We start from the raw sequence: 24,000 nt of genomic DNA on the forward strand, positions 1-24,000 counted from the left end.
CGTGCGTGCGTGCGTGCGTGTGCGTGTGTCAGTATATTGTGATGTTAAAGTGACTCTGATCTGAAGTGTTTTCTGAGCATATGACAGCGTTAATATTTCAGCTGCTGTCTGACTGAAGTTCCTCTCATGCTGCCAATCAAACCCTTACTCTGAGACCACACTGAGCCATGTTCACACACATGTTCACACACATGTTCACACACATGTTCACACACTGACCCATGTTAACAGCATGTTCTGTCTCTACATACGGAGGCCCACATGTCCAAACCTTTGGCTTCAGAAAGGATGCAGATATAAAAACCCAAATGTTCCACATGAAGAAACATCTTCAGCAACAACACATGCAGCGTTTACAGAACATTCAGCAGCTTGAGGAGACATGGCAGCGTTTACTAAAACCAGGGGAGAGCAGGGGACACTAAAGAGTGACGCACAGCTGGGAGACCAGGGGACACTAAAGAGTGACGCAAACAGCTGGGAGACCAGGGGACACTAAAGAGTGACGCAAACAGCTGGGAGACCAGGGGACACTAAAGAGTGACGCACACAGCTGGGAGACCAGGGGACACTAAAGAGTGACGCAAACAGCTGGGAGACCAGGGGACACTAAAGAGTGACGCAAACAGCTGGGAGACCAGGGGACACTAAAGACTGTCGCACACAGCAGGGAGACCAGGGGACACTAAAGAGTGATGCACAGCTGGGAGACCAGGGGACACTAAAGACTGTCGCACACAGCTGGGAGACCAGGGGACACTAAAGAGTGACGCAAACAGCTGGGAGACCAGGGGACACTAAAGACTGTCGCACACAGCTGGGAGACCAGGGGACACTAAAGAGTGACGCAAACAGCTGGGAGACCAGGGGACACTAAAGAGTGACGCAAACAGCTGGGAGACCAGGGGACACTAAAGACTGTCGCACACAGCGGGGAGACCAGGGGACACAGTGACGCACAGCTGGGAGAGCAGGGGACACTAAAGAGAGACGCACAAAGCTGGGAGACAAGGGGACACTAAAGAGTGACGCATACAGCTGGGAGAACAGGGGACACTAAAGAGTGACACACGCAGCTGGGAGACCAGGGGACACTAAAGAGTGACGCAAACAGCTGGGAGACCAGGGGACATTAAAGACTGTCGCACACAGCGGGGAGACCAGGGGACACTAAAGAGTGACGCACAGCTGGGAGACCAGGGGACACTAAAGACTGTCGCACACAGCTGGGAAACCAGGGGACACTAAAGAGTGACGCAAACAGCTGGGAGACCAGGGGACACTAAAGACTGTCGCACACAGCTGGGAGACCAGGGGACACTAAAGAGTGACGCAAACAGCTGGGAGACCAGGGGACACTAAGGAGTGACGCAAACAGCTGGGAGACCAGGGGACACTAAAGACTGTCGCACACAGCGGGGAGACCACTAAAGAGTGACACACAGCTGGGAGACCAGGGGACACTAAAGAGTGATGCACAGCTGGGAGACCAGGGGACACTAAAGACTGTCGCACACAGCGGGGAGACCAGGGGACACAGGGACGCACAGCTGGGAGAGCAGGGGACACTAAAGAGAGACGCACACAGCTGGGAGACAAGGGGACACTAAAGAGTGACGCATACAGCGGGGAGACCAGGGGACACTAAAGAGTGATGCACAGCTGGGAGACCAGGGGACACTAAAGACTGTCGCACACAGCTGGGAGACCAGGGGACACTAAAGAGTGACGCAAACAGCTGGGAGACCAGGGGACACTAAAGACTGTCGCACACAGCTGGGAGACCAGGGGACACTAAAGAGTGACGCAAACAGCTGGGAGACCAGGGGACACTAAAGAGTGACGCAAACAGCTGGGAGACCAGGGGACACTAAAGACTGTCGCACACAGCGGGGAGACCAGGGGACACAGTGACGCACAGCTGGGAGAGCAGGGGACACTAAAGAGAGACGCACAAAGCTGGGAGACAAGGGGACACTAAAGAGTGACGCATACAGCTGGGAGAACAGGGGACACTAAAGAGTGACACACGCAGCTGGGAGACCAGGGGACACTAAAGAGTGACGCAAACAGCTGGGAGACCAGGGGACATTAAAGACTGTCGCACACAGCGGGGAGACCAGGGGACACTAAAGAGTGACGCACAGCTGGGAGACCAGGGGACACTAAAGACTGTCGCACACAGCTGGGAAACCAGGGGACACTAAAGAGTGACGCAAACAGCTGGGAGACCAGGGGACACTAAAGACTGTCGCACACAGCTGGGAGACCAGGGGACACTAAAGAGTGACGCAAACAGCTGGGAGACCAGGGGACACTAAGGAGTGACGCAAACAGCTGGGAGACCAGGGGACACTAAAGACTGTCGCACACAGCGGGGAGACCACTAAAGAGTGACACACAGCTGGGAGACCAGGGGACACTAAAGAGTGATGCACAGCTGGGAGACCAGGGGACACTAAAGACTGTCGCACACAGCGGGGAGACCAGGGGACACAGGGACGCACAGCTGGGAGAGCAGGGGACACTAAAGAGAGACGCACACAGCTGGGAGACAAGGGGACACTAAAGAGTGACGCATACAGCTGGGAGAACAGGGGACACTAAAGAGTGACACACGCAGCTGGGAGACCAGGGGACACTAAAGAGTGACGCAAACAGCTGGGAGACCAGGGGACACTAAAGACTGTCGCACACAGCGGGGAGACCAGGGGACACTAAAGAGTGACGCACAGCTGGGAGACCAGGGGACACTAAAGACTGTCGCACACAGCGGGGAGACCAGGGGACACTAAAGAGTGACGCACAGCGGGGAGACCAGGGGACACTAAAGAGTGACGCACAGCTGGGAGACCTGGGGACACTAAAGAGTGACGCACAGCTGGGAGACCAGGGGACACTAAAGACTGTCGCACACAGCTGGGAGACCAGGGGACACTAAAGAGTGACGCAAACAGCTGGGAGACCAGGGGACACTAAAGACTGTCGCACACAGCTGGGAGACCAGGGGACACTAAAGAGTGACGCAAACAGCTGGGAGACCAGGGGAAACTAAAGAGTGATGCAAACAGCTGGGAGACCAGGGGACACTAAAGACTGTCGCACACAGCGGGGAGACCAGGGGACACTAAAGAGTGACGCACAGCTGGGAGACCAGGGGACACTAAAGAGTGATGCAAAGCTGGGAGACCAGGGGACACTAAAGACTGTCGCACACAGCTGGGAGACCAGGGGACACTAAAGAGTGACACACGCAGCTGGGAGACCAGGGGACACTCAAGAGTGATGCACAGCTGGGAGACCAGGGGACTATAAAGAGTGACGCACACAGCTGGGAGACCAGGGGACACTAAAGAGTGACGCACACAGCTGGAGACCAGAGGACACTAAAGAGTGACGCACACAGCTGGGAGACCAGGGGACACTAAATAGTGACGCACACAGCTGGAGACCAGAGGACACTAAAGAGTGACGCACACAGCTGGGAGACAAGGGGACACTAAAGAGTGTCGCACACAGCTGGGAGACCAGGGGACTATAAAGAGTGACGCACACAGCATTTCACTAAACACTACAGCATTTCAATAAACACTACAGCATTTCACTAAACACTACAGCATTTCACTATACACTACAGCATTTCACTAAACACTACAGCATTTCACTAAACACTACAGCATTTCAATAAACACTACAGCATTTCACTAAACACTACAGCATTTCACTAAACACTACAGCATTTCACTAAACACTACAGCATTTCAATAAACACTACAGCATTTCACTAAACACTACAGCATTTCACTAAACACTACAGCATTTCACTATACACTACAGCATTTCACTATACACTACAGCATTTCACTATACACTACAGCATTTCACTAAACACTACAGCATTTCACTAAACACTACAGCATTTCACTAAACACTACAGCATTTCACTAAACACTACAGCATTTCACTAAACACTACAGCATTTCACTAAACACCACAGCATTTCACTAAACACTACAGCATTTCAATAAACACTACAGCATTTCACTATACACTACAGCATTTCAATAAACACTACAGCATTTCACTATACACTACATCATTTGACTAAACACTACAGCATTTCACTAAACTCTACAGCGTTTCACTAAACACTACATCATTTCACTAAACACTACAGCATTTCACTAAACACTACAGCATTTCTCTATACACTACAGCATTTCACTAAACTCTACAGCGTTTCACTAAACACTACAGCATTTCACTAAACACTACATCATTTCACTAAACTCTACAGCGTTTCACTAAACTCTACAGCATTTCACTAAACACTACAGCATTTCACTAAACACTACAGCATTTCACTAAACACTACAGCATTTCACTAAACTCTACAGCGTTTCACTAAACACTACAGCATTTCACTAAACACTACAGCATTTCATTAAACACTACAGCATTTCACTAAACTCTACAGCGTTTCACTAAACACTACAGCATTTCACTAAACACTACATCATTTCACTAAACTCTACAGCGTTTCACTAAACTCTACAGCATTTCACTAAACACTACAGCATTTCACTAAACACTACAGCATTTCAATAAACACTACAGCATTTCACTAAACTCTACAGCGTTTCACTAAACACTACAGCATTTCACTAAACACTACAGCATTTCACTAAACACTACAGCATTTCACTAAACACTACAGCATTTCAATAAACACTACAGCATTTCACTAAACACTACAGCATTTCACTAAACACTACAGCATTTCACTAAACACTACATCATTTCACTAAACTCTACAGCGTTTCACTAAACTCTACAGCATTTCACTAAACACTACAGCATTTCACTAAACTCTACAGCGTTTCACTAAACACTACAGCATTTCACTATACACTACAGCATTTCACTAAACACTACAGCATTTCACTAAACACTACAGCATTTCAATAAACACTACAGCATTTCACTAAACACTACATCATATCACTAAACACTACAGCATTTCAATAAACACTACAGCATTTCACTAAACACTACAGCATTTCACTAAACACTACATCATATCACTAAACTCTACAGCGTTTCACTAAACACTACAGCATTTCACTATACACTACAGCATTTCACTAAACACTACAGCATTTCACTAAACACTACATAATTTCACTAAACACTACAGCATTTCACTAAACACTACAGCATTTCACTATACACTACAGCGTTTCACTAAACTCTACAGCATTTCACTATACACTACAGCGTTTCACTAAACTCTACAGCATTTCACTAAACACTACAGCATTTCACTAAACACTACAGCATTTCACTAAACTCTACAGCGTTTCACTAAACACTACAGCATTTCACTATACACTACAGCATTTCACTAAACACTACAGCATTTCACTAAACACTACAGCATTTCAATAAACACTACAGCATTTCACTAAACACTACATCATATCACTAAACACTACAGCATTTCAATAAACACTACAGCATTTCACTAAACACTACAGCATTTCACTAAACACTACATCATATCACTAAACACTACAGCATTTCAATAAACACTACAGCATTTCACTAAACACTACAGCATTTCACTAAACACTACAGCATTTCACTAAACTCTACAGCGTTTCACTAAACACTACAGCATTTCAGAAACACTACAGCATATCACTAAACACTACAGCATTTCACTAAACACTACAGCATTTCACTAAACACGACAGCATTTCACTAAACTCTACAGCGTTTCACTAAACACTACAGCATTTCACTAAACACTACAGCATTTCACTAAACACGACAGCATTTCACTAAACACTACAGCATTTCACTAAACACTACAGCATTTCACTATACACTACAGCATTTCAATAAACACTACAGCATTTCACTAAACACTACAGCATTTCACTAAACACTACATCATTTCACTATACACTACAGCATTTCAATAAACACTACAGCATTTCACTATACACTACAGCATTTCACTAAACACTACATCATATCACTAAACACTACAGCATTTCACTAAACACTACAGCATTTCACTAAACACTACAGCATTTCACTAAACTCTACAGCATTTCACTAAACACTACATCATATCACTTAACACTACAGCATTTCACTAAACACTACAGCATTTCACTAAACACTACAGCATTTCACTAAACTCTACAGCGTTTCACTAAACACTACAGCATTTCACTAAACACTACAGCATTTCACTAAACACTACAGCATTTCACTGAACACTACAGCATTTCACTAAACACGACAGCATTTCACTAAACACTACAGCATTTCACTAAACACTACAGCATTTCACTAAACACTACAGCATTTCACTAAACACGACAGCATTTCACTAAACACTACAGCGTTTCACTAAACACTAGAGCATTTCACTATAAACTACATCATTTCACTAAACACGACAGCATTTCACTAAACACTACAGCGTTTCACTAAACACTACAGCATTTCACTAAACACTACAGCGTTTCACTAAACTCTACAGCGTTTCACTAAACACTACAGCATTTCACTAAACACTACAGCATTTCACTAAACACGACAGCATTTCACTAAACACTACAGCATTTCACTAAACACTACAGCATATCACTAAACACTACATCATTTCACTAAACACGACAGCATTTCACTAAACACTACAGCATTTCACTAAACACTACAGCATTTCACTAAACACTACAGCGTTTCACTAAACACTACAGCATTTCACTAAACACTACAGCATTTCACTAAACACTACAGCGTTTCACTAAACACTACAGCATTTCACTAAACACTACAGCGTTTCACTAAACTCTATAGCGTTTCACTAAACACTACAGCATTTCACTAAACACTACAGCATTTCACTAAACACTACATCATTTCACTAAACACTACAGCATTTCACTAAACACTACAGCATTTTACTAAACACTACAGCATTTCACTAAACACTACAGCATTTCACTAAACACTACAGCATTTCACTAAACACTACAGCATTTCACTAAACACTACAGCATTTCACTAAACACTACAGCATTTCACTAAACACTTCAGCATTTCACTAAACACTACAGCATTTCATTAAACACTACAGCATTTCACTAAACACTACAGCATTTCACTATACACTACAGCATTTCACTAAACACTACATCATTTCACTAAACACTACAGCATTTCACTAAACACTACAGCATTTCACTAAACACTACAGCATTTCACTAAACACTTCAGCATTTCACTAAACACTACAGCATTTCATTAAACACTACAGCATTTCACTAAACACTACAGCATTTCACTATACACTACAGCATTTCACTAAACACTACAGCATTTCACTAAACACTACAGCATTTCACTATACACTACAGCATATCACTAAACACTACAGCATTTCACTATACACTACAGCATATCACTAAACACTACAGCATTTCACTATACACTACAGCATATCACTAAACACTACAGCATTTCACTAAACACTACAGCATATCACTAAACACTACAGCATTTCACTAAACACTACAGCATTTCACTAAACACTACAGCATTTCACTAAACACTACAGCATTTCACTAAACACTACAGCATTTCACTCAACACTACAGGATTTCACTAAACACTACAGCATTTCACTATACACTACAGCATTTCACTAAACACTACAGCATTTCATTAAACACTACAGCATTTCACTAAACACTACACCATTTCACTAAACACCACAGCATTTCACTATACACTACAGCATTTCACTAAACACTACAGCATTTCAGTAAACACTACAGCATTTCACTAAACACTACAGCATTTCACTAAACTCTACAGCATTTCACTATACACTACAGCATTTCACTAAACACTACAGCATTTCACTAAACACTACAGCATTTCACTAAACACTACATCATTTCACTATACTCTACAGCATTTCACTATACACTACAGCATTTCACTAAACACTACAGCATTTCACTAAACACTACAGCATTTCAGAAAACTCTACAGCATTTCACTAAACACTACAGCATTTCACTATACACTACAGCATTTCAGAAAACTCTACAGCATTTCACTAAACACTACAGCATTTCAGAAAACTCTACAGCATTTCACTAAACACTACAGCATTTCACTAAACACTACAGCATTTCACTAAACACTACATCATTTCACTATACTCTACAGCATTTCACTATACACTACAGCATTTCACTAAACACTACAGCATTTCACTAAACACTACAGCATTTCAGAAAACTCTACAGCATTTCACTAAACACTACAGCATTTCACTATACACTACAGCATTTCACTAAACTCTACAGCATTTCACTATACACTACAGCATTTCAGAAAACTCTACAGCATTTCACTAAACACTACAGCATTTCACTATACACTACAGCATTTCACTAAACACTACAGCATTTCACTAAACACTACAGCATTTCAGTAAACACTACAGCATTTCACTAAACACTACAGCATTTCACTAAACTCTACAGCATTTCACTATACACTACAGCATTTCACTAAACACTACAGCATTTCACTAAACACTACAGCATTTCACTAAACACTACATCATTTCACTATACTCTACAGCATTTCACTATACACTACAGCATTTCACTAAACACTACAGCATTTCACTAAACACTACAGCATTTCAGAAAACTCTACAGCATTTCACTAAACACTACAGCATTTCACTAAACACTACAGCATTTCAGAAAACTCTACAGCATTTCACTAAACACTACAGCATTTCACTAAACACTACAGCACTAACGAGGTTAGCTACGTTGGCTAGCTAGCTAGCTTACAGCAGATCTGCAGTAACATCAGAAGGAGTCATGTGATCACTTTGTTAAAATAAGACCAGTGAATATCGGAAGCTAAATGTGTCTGTGTGTGTGTGCGTGTGTGTGTGCGTGTGTGTGTGTGTGTGTGCGTGCGTGTGCGTGTGTGTGTGCGTGTGTGTGTGTGTGTGACTCTGTCAGGAGCAGCAGGTGTGTGAACGAGTGTTAACAGGATCAGAGCTGCTGTTAACACAGGCTAAACACACACATACACACACACACACACACACACACTCACACTGTCAGACAGCTTTCCACCTGGATGGACGATCCTCCGCTCATTAGCTGACAGTCTGTGTGTGTGTGTGTGTGTGTGTGTGTGTGTGTGTGTGTGTGTGTGTGTGTGTGTGTGTGTGTGTGTGTGTGTGTGTGTGTGTGTGTGTGTGTGTGTGTGTGCGCGTGTGTGTGTGTGTGTGTGTGTGTGTGTGTGTGCGTGTGTGTGTGCGTGTGTGTGTGTGTGTGTGTGTGTGTGTGTGTGTGTGTGTGTGTGTGTGTGTGTGTGTGTGATGACATTTCACAGGCGGCTGGTTAACATGCAGAGTGTGTTTGATCTGATGCGCCTGAACGCACTGCAGGTGGAGACTGAGTCAATAAGAGAGGTTACACACACACACACACACACACACACACACACACACACACACACACACACACACACACACACACACACACATTGATATAATCATTTGGGTTACTGCCGATATCCAACATGTCAGTCAAACTCAAATAACTTTATTAACACTGACAGAGCTCACACAGAGGATCTGCCATCCAATAATAACACTAATAACCAAAACAACAACAACAACAACAACAACAACAACAACAACAATAATATCAATATATTAACCTGTTTAGTCCTGAGCCTGTTTTTCAGGTCTCAGGCTCGAAAATGAGATGCCCAGATAACACACTCTCACTCAGCAGCGACGCTTGGTCAGGACCCCGTGGCGTGCAGTTGTGACGCTCCTCAATGTATTCCCATCGGCGGCGGGATTTGACGCTCATGGAAGCACGGCATCCGTTTATGTCGGCTGCCCTTAAAGGCAATGTGAGCGTCCATTCCCATTGGATAACGGAGAATTGTACACCCGGAAGTAAGTATTCTCCTTACGGTCGATTGATTTCACAGTGATATCTGCACTACTCATTGACTCAAACACACCAGATTATCCTTGTTGATTACACAACATTGATTGGTTTAAATTGTGAACAATACTTTTGTGTTTTTCCCCTTCAATTCTGAGAAACAAATATATTTTCGGAGTTTAGGATGGCAGAAGACACTACACTACCCAGAATCCTCAGCTATCGTTTGGGACTACACCATGGGCTCTGTTTGACAAACCCACAGTCTATGGGCAAACCCTGTGATTTGTCTTCAAGCTCTGTGGTTGGATGTTGGAGTGGCAGAGCGCGAAGTTCACACCGAGCGTCAAACAGCACTTTAATAATAATAATAATAATACATCATATTTATATAGCGTCTTTCACGAAACCCAAGGTCGCTTCACAAGTCGGGCAGGGGGGGGGAGTAGGGGAAAAGACAGGTCAGGGAGGGGGGGGCAAGCAAGTAGCGGAAAAATAAAAATAAACCTATCAAACTAACTATATAGTGGGGAAAGCCTTGGTGAAAAGGTGCGTACTTTGAAATGGAATGAAACCCATCGACGGCACACTATCCAAAAAAGGAATCGAACGTGTCCTAACCCCCCACCCCCCCCCCCCCCCCCCCTTATGTCACAGGCTCCTCCAACAGTGCAACACAATAAAACAGATAAACAGAAAAATATTGCAAGTAAATACAAAAAGAAAAATAAGTGCACATTAAAATAATTCACATTGCAGGAAAGTTGATTGTCAAGTTCCAAAACCAACCAAGCAATATTTTAGACGTTAAGCACTTTGCCAGGCTTAATATGTATCTGTAGATACCCCCAAAGCTTTTTTCTTATTTAAAAGAAGACCTTAACCTAAAGTATTCTTTAATGTTTAAATAAAGCCTTATTCATTTTGTCTGTTTTGCACATCCTCCTATCAGGCACTAAACTGTTTTATTGTAGAGATCACTTACAGTGTCTTCTTGATATTTTTTATTCTATATGTGTTTCATTGACCTTCTACTTTCCCAATTTTCTGTATGTACTCTTAGTATTTAAAGGTTTTCATAAAATATAACACATTCAAAAGTGTTTTACAAAATGAAAGACATTAAGAAAAAGGCATTTTAAACAGTCATTAAAAAGCAACACAATCTACCTGCATTACTCTAAACGTGTAATAACGTGCTTTAACCAGTAGTTGGTTTGGGTTAAAAAGCTGTCAAGTTTACAGTGTTAACAAAATAAAATATACTGCTGTTTCTGGTTTAGTTTACGACGGATATAATTAGTTATTGTTTTGATATTTGTAACAAAAGCGTTGGAAAAAACCCACAGCAACACAGAAAAGATGGTCTTAACATGACCCAGCGCTCTAGTAGTTAATAAAAAACAATAATATCAAAACAAATGATTACTACTAACTTTATTGTGAAATTCAAACTGAACGGTAAAAGAATAGTTTCCGTTCTATTCTGAGCCCGATCTCTGTAGATACATAAAGATCCAATGGGAATGGACGCTCACATTGCCTTCAAGAGCAGCCGACACAAACGGATGCCGTGCTTCCATGAGCGTCAAATCCCGCAGCAGATGGGAATACATTGCAATCAGTTGAAAGCTCTTTGCATCCCTTTATGAAGCTGAAGGAGCCTAGGAGCGTCACAACTGCACGCCGTGGGGTCCTGACCAAGCGTCACTGCTGGACGTTCAGGGAGTGAGAGTGTGTTACCCAGAACAAAGGACCATATCTTTTAAAAGGGTTAAATTAATCATCTTTTTTCTCAAAGTAATGATAAACCTGTGAGTTGGATGTAGAACAGTCAGAATCAATAAAGATGCTTTCATTTTAAAGGAAATTCAGATTGAACACAGTAAAAAACTGTAAATGATAGTGTCGTTTTAATGCCATTGAACACGACTTTTGATCGGAACAACAGCTAAGGTAAGACGATGCCCCGTGAAAGCTCCGTAATGCTACGTGTTGTGATGTCTGTTTTCGATTCCCCTGTCGCGAGTTCTGATCGCTCAGTGATGATACTTATACCCCTAGAATCTGTGGAATCTCAGCTTTCTAATCGATATCTTGTATGTGCAGTTACGTTAAGTAATAAGGGTATTTTTCCGTGAGTTCTGTGCTAAGTGTGTTAGCATTTTTTCACTCAGGGCTCATTTAGACGCTTCTTGTGAGATTTGTGTTTTGTTTCGGTAATGGGTAGGACACACTAATAGGTTTTTAATTGTTAAGAAGCCTTACCTGTGGGAGGAACACACACTCACACACACACACACATTCACACACTCTCACACACACACACTCACACACGCACACACACATGTAGACATTCACACACTCACACACACACACTGGCACACATTCACACACTCTCACACACACACACTCACACACGCACACTAACACACACACACTCTCACACACACACACGCACACATTCACACACTCTCACACACACACTCACACAAACACTCACACACACACTCACACACACACTCTCTCTCACTCTCTCACACACACACACACACACACACACTCACACACACACTCACACACACATACACACTCACTCCCACACAATCACACACACACACACACACACACTCACACACACACAATCACACACACACACACACACCTGCAGACGTCCAGCAGATTGACCTGTCAGTGTGAGATGAGACTCAGAGACAGGAATAGAGACAGTAATATTTAATAATAACTTTATATATATTTAGTTACTTTAGTTTATTAAATCGTTACTCAGAGTCTCCCTAATGATCAGAGAGCTGGGATTGGCTCATCTGCAGGAAGATGTTTACTAAGGGTATAGAAATATATTTTATTACTCTGGATAAATGTCAGCTGTAGACCTGCTCTCATCCAGCAGCCAATAACATGATCAAACACACCATATATACCAGAGTGTGTGTGTGTGTGTGTGTGTGTGTGTGTGTGTGTGTGTGTGTGTGTGTGTGTGTGTGTGTGTGTGTGTGTGTGTGTGTATATATTGCAGCACTGTTGGGGGAGAATCTCTTTCACACACAAACACACACATACATGTATCTAGGTATTTTTAAATGACTTTAAATATTTATCAGATAATTGTAATGATGTTTGATTATTATTTTATTCATTATTTAGATTCAGGGTTTATTTTTGACATATGTATTCTCTTTCTGATGCAAATCTCTTCCTCAGTTTGTGTTTCAGGGTTAATGAAAGTTGATAATGTTTATAATGAATATACAGCTGTTTCTATAGAGAACCAGTTAGAGGGTTAAACATCAGCCCCGTAGATATTAGAATTATACGCCGTTATAAAATCAGTTTATAAATATTAACATTAAAAGTTTATTTCTAACGGTGGAAATATAAAGCTGGGTTCTGATTGGACGAGCCAGTTAGACTTAACGTATCCAATCACAACGCAGCTCATTAATGAAGCAGCAGAACAAAGAAGTTACTGAAGTTTAGAGGGTATGCGTGTGTGTGTGTGTGTGTGTGTGTGTGTGTGTGTGTGTGTGTGTGTGTGTGTGTGTGTGTGTGTGTGTGTGTGTGTGTGTGACCTCTGATCCCCCCTGTCTGCTGCTGTTCTGCCTCACTGATCACCATGGTAACAACACATCATCATCACATCGCCCGGCAACAGGAAACAGTCGCCGAGACGACAACATGCTAATTTAACAGCTGCAGGGTGAGACACACACACACACACAATTTCACACACACACACACACACACACACACACACACACACACACACACACACACACACACACACACACACACACACACACACACACACACACACACACACACACACACACACACACACACACACACACACACACACACACACACACACACACACACACACACACACGTTATTAATACAAACAGTGACATCAGTTAGAGCAGTTTAAAGTTTAATAAGTCTTCAGATTAATGAAGAGGAGAAAATACTGTTGATCTCCTCTTCCTCCTCTTCCTCCTCTTCGTCCTCCTCCTCTGATATAGCTAACGTTGTCTAGTGATATAGCTAACGTTCTCTAGTGATATAGCTAACGTTCTCTAGTGATATAGCTAACGTTCTCTAGTGATATAGCTCACGTTCTCTAGTGATATAGCTCACGTTCTCTAGTGATATAGCTAACGTTCTCTAGTGATAGAGTTAACGTTGTCTAGTGATATAGCTCACGTTCTCTGGTGATATAGTTAACGTTCTCTTGTGATATAGCTAACGTTCTCTAGTGATATAGTTAACGTTCTCTAGTGATATAGCTAACGTTGTCTAGTGACATAGCTCACGTTCTCTAGTGATATAGCTAACGTTCTCTAGTGATATAGCTAACGTTCTCTAGTGATATAGCTCACGTTCTCTAGTGATATAGCTAACGTTCTCTAGTGACATAGCTCACGTTCTCTAGTGATATAGCTAACGTTCTCTAGTGATATAGCTCACGTTCTCTGGTGATATAGTTAACGTTCTCTTGTGATATAGCTAACGTTCTCTAGTGATATAGTTAACGTTCTCTAGTGATATAGCTAACGTTGTCTAGTGACATAGCTCACGTTCTCTAGTGATATAGCTAACGTTCTCTAGTGATATAGCTAACGTTCTCTAGTGATATAGCTAACGTTCTCTAGTGATATAGCTAACGTTCTGTAGTGATATAGCTAACGTTCTCTAGTGATAGAGTTAACGTTGTCTAGTGATATAGCTCACGTTCTCTGGTGATATAGTTAACGTTCTCTTGTGATATAGCTAACGTTCTCTAGTGATATAGCTAACGTTCTCTTGTGATATAGTTAACGTTCTCTAGTGATATAGCTCACGTTCTCTGGTGATATAGCTAACGTTCTCTAGTGATATAGCTCACGTTCTCTAGTGATATAGCTAACGTTCTCTAGTGATATAGCTAACGTTCTGTAGTGATATAGCTAACGTTCTCTAGTGATATAGCTAACGTTCTCTAGTGATATAGCTAACGTTCTCTAGTGATATAGCTCACGTTCTCTAGTGATATAGCTAACGTTCTCTAGTGATAGAGTTAACGTTGTCTAGTGATATAGCTCACGTTCTCTGGTGATATAGTTAACGTTCTCTTGTGATATAGCTAACGTTCTCTAGTGATATAGTTAACGTTCTCTAGTGATATAGCTAACGTTGTCTAGTGACATAGCTCACGTTCTCTAGTGATATAGCTAACGTTCTCTAGTGATATAGCTAACGTTCTCTAGTGATATAGCTAACGTTCTGTAGTGATATAGCTAACGTTCTCTAGTGATAGAGTTAACGTTGTCTAGTGATATAGCTCACGTTCTCTGGTGATATAGTTAACGTTCTCTTGTGATATAGCTAACGTTCTCTAGTGATATAGCTAACGTTCTCTTGTGATATAGTTAACGTTCTCTAGTGATATAGCTCACGTTCTCTGGTGATATAGTTAACGTTCTCTTGTGATATAGCTAACGTTCTCTAGTGATATAGCTAACGTTCTCTAGTGATATAGCTAACGTTGTCTAGTGATATAGCTCACGTTGTCTAGTGATATAGCTAACGTTGTCTAGTGATATAGCGAACGTTCTGTAGTGATATAGCTAACGTTGTCTAGTGATATAGCTAACATTGCCTAGTGATATAGCTAACGTTCTCTAGTGATATAGCTCACGTTCTGTAGTGACATAGCTAACGTTGTCTAGTGATATAGCTCACGTTGTCTAGTGATATAGCTCACGTTCTCTAGTGATATAGCTAACGTTGTCTAGTGATATAGCTAACATTGTCTAGTGATATAGCTAACATTGTCTAGTGATATAGCTAACGTTCTCTAGTGATATAGCTCACGTTCTGTAGTGATATAGCTAACGTTGTCTAGTGATATAGCTCACGTTGTCTAGTGATATAGCTCACGTTCTCTAGTGATATAGCTAACGTTCTCTAGTGATATAGCTAACGTTCTGTAGTGATATAGCTAACGTTGTCTGGTGATATAGCTCACGTTCTCTGGTGATATAGCTAACGTTCTGTAGTGATATAGCTCACGTTGTCTAGTGATATAGCTCACGTTCTCTAGTGATATAGCTAACGTTCTCTAGTGATATAGCTCACGTTCTCTAGTGATATAGCTAACGTTCTCTAGTGATATAGCTAACGTTCTCTAGTGATATAGCTAAAGTTGTCTAGTGATATAGCTCACGTTGTCTAGTGATATAGCTAACGTTCTCTAGTGATATAGCTCACGTTCTCTAGTGATATAGCTCACGTTCTCTAGTGATATAGCTAACGTTGTCTAGTGATATAGCTAACGTTCTCTAGTGATATAGCTAACGTTGTCTAGTGATATAGCTAACGTTGTCTAGTGATATAGCTAACGTTGTCTAGTGATATAGCTCACGTTGTCTAGTGATATAGCTAACGTTGTCTAGTGATATAGCTAACGTTCTCTAGTGATATAGCTCACGTTCTCTAGTGATATAGCTAACGTTCTCTAGTGATATAGCTAACGTTGTCTAGTGATATAGCTAACGTTCTCTAGTGATATAGCTAACGTTGTCTAGTGATATAGCTAACGTTGTCTAGTGATATAGCTCACGTTGTCTAGTGATATAGCTTACGTTGTCTAGTGATATAGCTAACGTTCTCTAGTGATATAGCTAACGTTCTCTAGTGATATAGCTCACGTTCTCTAGTGATATAGCTAACGTTGTCTAGTGATATAGCTAACGTTCTCTAGTGATATAGTTAACGTTGTCTAGTGATATAGCTTACGTTGTCTAGTGATATAGCTAACGTTCTCTAGTGATATAGCTAACGTTCTCTAGTGATATAGCTCACGTTCTCTAGTGATATAGCTAACGTTGTCTAGTGATATAGCTAACGTTCTCTAGTGATATAGCTAACGTTCTCTAGTGATATAGCTAACGTTGTCTAGTGATATAGCTAACGTTGTCTAGTGATATAGCTCACGTTGTCTAGTGATATAGCTAACGTTCTCTAGTGATATAGCTCACGTTCTCTAGTGATATAGCTAACGTTGTCTAGTGATATAGCTAACGTTCTCTAGTGATATAGTTAACGTTGTCTAGTGACATAGCTCACGTTCTCTAGTGATATAGCTAACGTTGTCTAGTGATATAGCTAACGTTCTCTAGTGATATAGCTCACGTTCTCTAGTGATATAGCTAACGTTGTCTAGTGATATAGCTAACGTTCTCTAGTGATATAGCTAACGTTCTCTAGTGATATAGCTAACATTGTCTAGTGATATAGCTATCGTTCTCTAGTGATATAGCTAACGTTCTCTAGTGATATAGTTAACGTTGTCTGTTGATATAACCAGGGGTGCAGATAAATTTTTTGCCCTGGTTCTCAAAGGAGTACCTGGAGATGGATATAGCAGACCCTTCATGCGATAGCAAGGGGTAGAGCGAGGGATCGCAGATAACGTGGCGCTCGCGGACGGATTAAAAACATTAAACCTAAATGGCTCGCAAATTATACTTTGGCGGCCGTTAATATAGCTAGACGGCCCGCCCAAGTAAAGTCTATGTGTGGGAAACCCTGCTATCTTACCAGTTCTTATGCAACTCGCAAATATCTCTCTCTCTCTCTCTCTTCTCTCTTTTCTATCTCTCTCTTCTCTCTCTCTCTGTCTCAATGTTGGTGCAAATGCGTTTTTTTCAAATGATTGTCTAGTGATATAGCTAACGTTGTCTGGTGATATAGCTAACGTTGTCTGGTGATATAGCTAACATTGTCTGGTGATATAGCTAACGTTGTCTGGTGATATAGCTAACATTGTCTGGTGATATAGCTAACGTTGTCTGGTGATATAGCTAACGTTGTCTGGTGATATAGCTAACATTGTCTGGTGATATAGCTAACATTCTCTAGTGATATAGCTAACGTTGTCTGGTGATATAGCTAACATTGTCTGGTGATATAGCTAACATTCTCTAGTGATATAGCTAACATTGTCTGGTGATATAGCTAACGTTGTCTGGTGATATAGCTAACATTGTCTGGTGATATAGCTAACATTCTCTAGTGATATAGCTAACATTGTCTGGTGATATAGCTAACATTGTCTGGTGATATAGCTAACATTGTCTGGTGATATAGCTAACGTTGTCTGGTGATATAGCTAACATTGTCTGGTGATATAGCTAACATTCTCTAGTGATATAGCTAACATTGTCTGGTGATATAGCTATATATATATATTTTGTGATATATGGATATAAGCCCCGCCCCCTTTTCACGCGTCCTGTTTGAATGACAGGAGTAAACACAGCTGACAGCCGCGGTGAAACTCGAGCGATTAGAGCGATGCGAATATTTGGGGCATATCTCCATGTAAATACTATGGGAGATACCAACTACAACAAAATTAACATATTTTACCGTGATGTAATTGTAATAAACGTTTCAAAATGATGCCGAAGGAACAACATACTGATACCGGTTAGTAAAAACCATGAATTAATGCTTTGACCAGTCTGCAGACAGACGGCAGGAGAAACACCTTTTAAAATGCGTGTTTTCTGAATGGAGATCGGCTCGATCAGGAAAAACTAACCTGTAGCTGCTCCGTCCACACTCACAACAATGGCCTAAAGACAGAAATAAAGCAGCGACTGTATTCACCATGACACAGACAGTCTGTGGTTTGTTCTTGTTTAACTTGAGTCCAGTTTCTGAACAGATGAGCTCTGTGTGCTAACAGCTAACGGCTGATGTTTTGGGACATGTTGATGTGGTGATGGGTTGACAGCATGTCGAGGATAACATCGTATGTATATCCGTTGTTCAAATATTCCCTTAAGATTTCCATCTCTTCTTCCATTCTTTCCAACTCCGTTTAAAATGTGTGCAGAAACAGCTGAATAGTAACAAACAGGAAATAGGTGGTGTTGTCGACCAGGTGCTGACCAATCACGAAGCGTCATTTCTTGACTGGCAGCAAAAACAACCAATCACAGCAGTGCTTCTCTGGCTGGCTCTGTCCAATCACAAACAAGAAGTGTTCTCCCTAAAGGAATACCCTTTCCGTATAAGTTGACATGTAGAAGTGTTTTCTGAAATGTCGTTGTGTTTTCTGAAATGCTGTAGTGTTTAGTGAAATGATGTAGTGTTTAGTGAAATGCTTTAGTGTTTCTGAAATGCTGTAGTGTTTAGTGAAATGCTGTAGTGTTTAGTGAAATGCTGTAGTGTTTAGTGAAATGCTGTAGTGTTTAGTGAAATGCTGTAGTGTTTTCTGAAATGCTGTAGTGTTTAGTGAAATGCTGTAGTCTTTAGTGAAATCCTGTTTAGTGAAATGCTGTAGTGTTTTCTGAAATGCTGTAGTGTTTAGTGAAATGCTGTAGTGTTTAGTGAAATGCTGTAGTGTTTCCTGAAATGCTGTAGTGTTTAGTGAAATGCTGTAGAGTTTAGTGAAATGCTGTTTAGTGAAATGCTGTAGTGTTTAGTGAAATGCTGTTTAGTGAAATGCTGTAGTGTTTCCTGAAATGCTGTAGTGTTTAGTGAAATGCTGTAGTGTTTAGTGAAATGCTGTTTAGTGAAATGCTGTAGTGTTTAGTGAAATGCTGTAGTGTTTTCTGAAATGCTGTAGTGTTTAGTGAAATGCTGTAGTGTTTAGTGAAATGCTGTTTAGTGAAATGCTGTAGTGTTTAGTGAAATGCTGTAGTCTTTAGTGAAATGCTGTAGTGTTTTCTTAAATGCTGTAGTGTTTAGTGAAATGCTGTGGTGTTTAGTGAAATGCTGTTTAGTGAAATGCTGTAGTGTTTTCTGAAATGCTGTAGTCTTTAGTGAAATGCTGTAGTGTTTTCTGAAATGCTGTAGTGTTTAGTGAAATGCTGTAGTGTTTAGTGAAATGCTGTTTAGTGAAATGCTGTAGTGTTTCCTGAAATGCTGTAGTGTTTAGTGAAATGCTGTAGTGTTTAGTGAAATGCTGTTTATTGAAATGCTGTAGTGTTTAGTGAAATGCTGTAGTGTTTAGTGAAATGATGTAGTGTTTAGTGAAATGCTGTAGTGTTTAGTGAAATGCTGTAGTGTTTAGTGAAATGCTGTAGTGTTTAGTGAAATGATGTAGTGTTTAGTGAAATGCTGTAGTGTTTAGTGAAATGATGTAGTGTTTAGTGAAATGCTGTAGTGTTTAGTGAAATGATGTAGTGTTTAGTGAAATGCTTTAGTGTTTCTGAAATGCTGTAGTGTTTAGTGAAATGCTGTAGTGTTAAGTGAAATGCTGTAGTGTTTAGTGAAATGCTGTTTAGTGAAATGCTGTAGTGTTTTCTGAAATGCTGTAGTGTTTAGTGAAATGCTGTAGTCTTTAGTGAAATCCTGTTTAGTGAAATGCTGTAGTGTTTTCTGAAATGCTGTAGTGTTTAGTGAAATGCTGTAGTGTTTAGTGAAATGCTGTAGTGTTTCCTGAAATGCTGTAGTGTTTAGTGAAATGCTGTAGAGTTTAGTGAAATGCTGTTTAGTGAAATGCTGTAGTGTTTAGTGAAATGCTGTTTAGTGAAATGCTGTAGTGTTTCCTGAAATGCTGTAGTGTTTAGTGAAATGCTGTAGTGTTTAGTGAAATGCTGTAGTGTATAGTGAAATGCTGTAGTGTTTAGTGAAATGCTGTAGAGTTTAGTGAAATGCTGTAGTGTATAGTGAAATGCTGTAGTGTTTAGTGAAATGCTGTAGTGTTTTCTGAAATGCTGTAGTGTTTAGTGAAATGCTGTAGTGTTTAGTGAAATGCTGTTTAGTGAAATGCTGTAGTGTTTAGTGAAATGCTGTAGTCTTTAGTGAAATGCTGTAGTGTTTTCTGAAATGCTGTAGTGTTTAGTGAAATGCTGTGGTGTTTAGTGAAATGCTGTTTAGTGAAATGCTGTAGTGTTTTCTGAAATGCTGTAGTCTTTAGTGAAATGCTGTAGTGTTTTCTGAAATGCTGTAGTGTTTAGTGAAATGCTGTAGTGTTTAGTGAAATGCTGTTTAGTGAAATGCTGTAGTGTTTCCTGAAATGCTGTAGTGTTTAGTGAAATGCTGTAGTGTTTAGTGAAATGCTGTTTATTGAAATGCTGTAGTGTTTAGTGAAATGCTGTAGTGTTTAGTGAAATGCTGTAGTGTTTAGTGAAATGCTGTAGTGTTTAGTGAAATGATGTAGTGTTTAGTGAAATGATGTGTTTAGTGAAATGCTGTAGTGTTTAGTGAAATGCTGTAGTGTTTAGTGAAATGCTGTAGTGTTTAGTGAAATGCTGTAGTGTTTAGTGAAATGCTCTAGTGTTTAGTGAAATGCTGTAGTGTTTAGTGAAATGATGTAGTGTTTAGTGAAATGCTGTAGTGTTTAGTGAAATGCTGTAGTGTTTAGTGAAATGATGTAGTGTTTAGTGAAATGCTGTAGTGTTTAGTGAAATGATGTAGTGTTTAGTGAAATGCTGTAGTGTTTAGTGAAATGCTGTAGTGTTTAGTGAAATACTGTAGTGTTTAGTGAAATGATGTAGTGTTTAGTGAAATGCTGTAGTGTTTAGTGAAATGATGTAGTGTTTAGTGAAATGCTGTAGTGTTTAGTGAAATGATGTAGTGTTTAGTGAAATGCTGTAGTGTTTAGTGAAATGATGTAGTGTTTAGTGAAATGCTGTAGTGTTTAGTGAAATGCTGTAGTGTTTAGTGAAATGCTGTAGTGTTTAGTGAAATGCTGTTTAGTGAAATGCTGTAGTGTTTAGTGAAATGCTGTTTAGTGAAATGCTGTAGTGTTTAGTGAAATGCTGTAGTGTTTAGTGAAATGCTGTAGTGTTTAGTGAAATGCTGTTTAGTGAAATGCTGTAGTGTTTAGTGAAATGCTGTTTAGTGAAATGCTGTAGTGTTTAGTGAAATGCTGTAGTGTTTCTGAAATGCTGTAGTGTTTCTGAAATGCTGTAGTGTTTAGTGAAATGCTGTAGTGTTTTCTGAAATGCTGTAGTGTTTAGTGAAATGCTGTAGTGTTTCTGAAATGCTGTAGTGTTTAGTGAAATGCTGTAGTGTTTCTGAAATGCTGTAGTGTTTCTGAAATGCTGTAGTGTTTAGTGAAATGCTGTAGTGTTTAGTGAAATGATGTAGTGTTTAGTGAAATGCTGTAGTGTATAGTGAAATGCTGTAGTGTTTAGTGAAATTATGTAGTGTTTAGTGAAATGCTGTAGTGTATAGTGAAATGCTGTAGTGTTTAGTGAAATGCTGTAGTGTTTAGTGAAATGCTGTAGTGTTTAGTGAAATGCTGTAGTGTTTAGTGAAATGCTGTAGTGTATAGAGAAATGCTGTAGTGTTTAGTGAAATGCTGTGGTGTTTAGTGAAATGATGTAGTGTTTAGTGAAATGCTGTAGTGTTTAGTGAAATGCTGTAGTGTTTAGTCAAATGCTGTAGTGTTTAGTGAAATGCTGTAGTGTTTAGTGAAATGCTGTAGTGTATAGTGAAACGCTGTAGAGTTTAGTGAAATGCTGTAGTGTTTAGTGAAATGCTGTAGTGTTTAGTGAAATGCTGTAGTGTTTAGTGAAATGATGTAGTGTTTCCTGAAATGCTGTAGTGTTTAGTGAAATGCTGTAGTGTTTAGTGAAATGCTGTTTATTGAAATGCTGTAGTGTTTAGTGAAATGCTGTAGTGTTTAGTGAAATGATGTAGTGTTTAGTGAAATGCTGTAGTGTTTAGTGAAATGCTGTAGTGTTTAGTGAAATGCTGTAGTGTTTAGTGAAATGCTGTAGTGTTTAGTGAAATGCTGTAGTGTTTAGTGAAATGATGTAGTGTTTAGTGAAATGCTGTAGTGTTTAGTGAAATGCTGTAGTGTTTAGTGAAATGCTGTAGTGTTTAGTGAAATGATGTAGTGTTTAGTGAAATGCTGTAGTGTTTAGTGAAATGATGTAGTGTTTAGTGAAATGCTGTAGTGTTTAGTGAAATGCTGTAGTGTTTAGTGAAATACTGTAGTGTTTAGTGAAATGATGTAGTGTTTAGTGAAATGCTGTAGTGTTTAGTGAAATGCTGTAGTGTTTAGTGAAATGATGTAGTGTTTAGTGAAATGCTGTAGTGTTTAGTGAAATGATGTAGTGTTTAGTGAAATGATGTAGTGTTTAGTGAAATGATGTAGTGTTTAGTGAAATGCTGTAGTGTTTAGTGAAATGCTGTAGTGTTTAGTGAAATGCTGTAGTGTTTAGTGAAATGCTGTTTAGTGAAATGCTGTAGTGTTTAGTGAAATGCTGTTTAGTGAAATGCTGTAGTGTTTAGTGAAATGCTGTAGTGTTTCTGAAATGCTGTAGTGTTTCTGAAATGCTGTAGTGTTTAGTGAAATGCTGTAGTGTTTTCTGAAATGCTGTAGTGTTTAGTGAAATGCTGTAGTGTTTCTGAAATGCTGTAGTGTTTAGTGAAATGCTGTAGTGTTTCTGAAATGCTGTAGTGTTTCTGAAATGCTGTAGTGTTTAGTGAAATGCTGTAGTGTTTAGTGAAATGATGTAGTGTTTAGTGAAATGCTGTAGTGTATAGTGAAATGCTGTAGTGTTTAGTGAAATTATGTAGTGTTTAGTGAAATGCTGTAGTGTATAGTGAAATGCTGTAGTGTTTAGTGAAATGCTGTAGTGTTTAGTGAAATGCTGTAGTGTTTAGTGAAATGCTGTAGTGTATAGAGAAATGCTGTAGTGTTTAGTGAAATGCTGTGGTGTTTAGTGAAATGATGTAGTGTTTAGTGAAATGCTGTAGTGTTTAGTGAAATGCTGTAGTGTTTAGTCAAATGCTGTAGTGTTTAGTGAAATGCTGTAGTGTATAGTGAAATGCTGTAGTGTTTAGTGAAATGCTGTAGTGTTTAGTGAAATGCTGTAGTGTTTCTGAAATGCTGTAGTGTTTAGTGAAATTATGTAGTGTTTAGTGAAATGCTGTAGTGTATAGTGAAATGCTGTAGTGTTTAGTGAAATGCTGTAGTGTTTAGTGAAATGCTGTAGTGTTTAG

The sequence above is a fragment of the Notothenia rossii genome (assembly GCF_949606895.1).
Source record: "Notothenia rossii genome assembly, chromosome: 11".
NCBI classification, from domain to species: domain Eukaryota; kingdom Metazoa; phylum Chordata; class Actinopteri; order Perciformes; family Nototheniidae; genus Notothenia; species Notothenia rossii.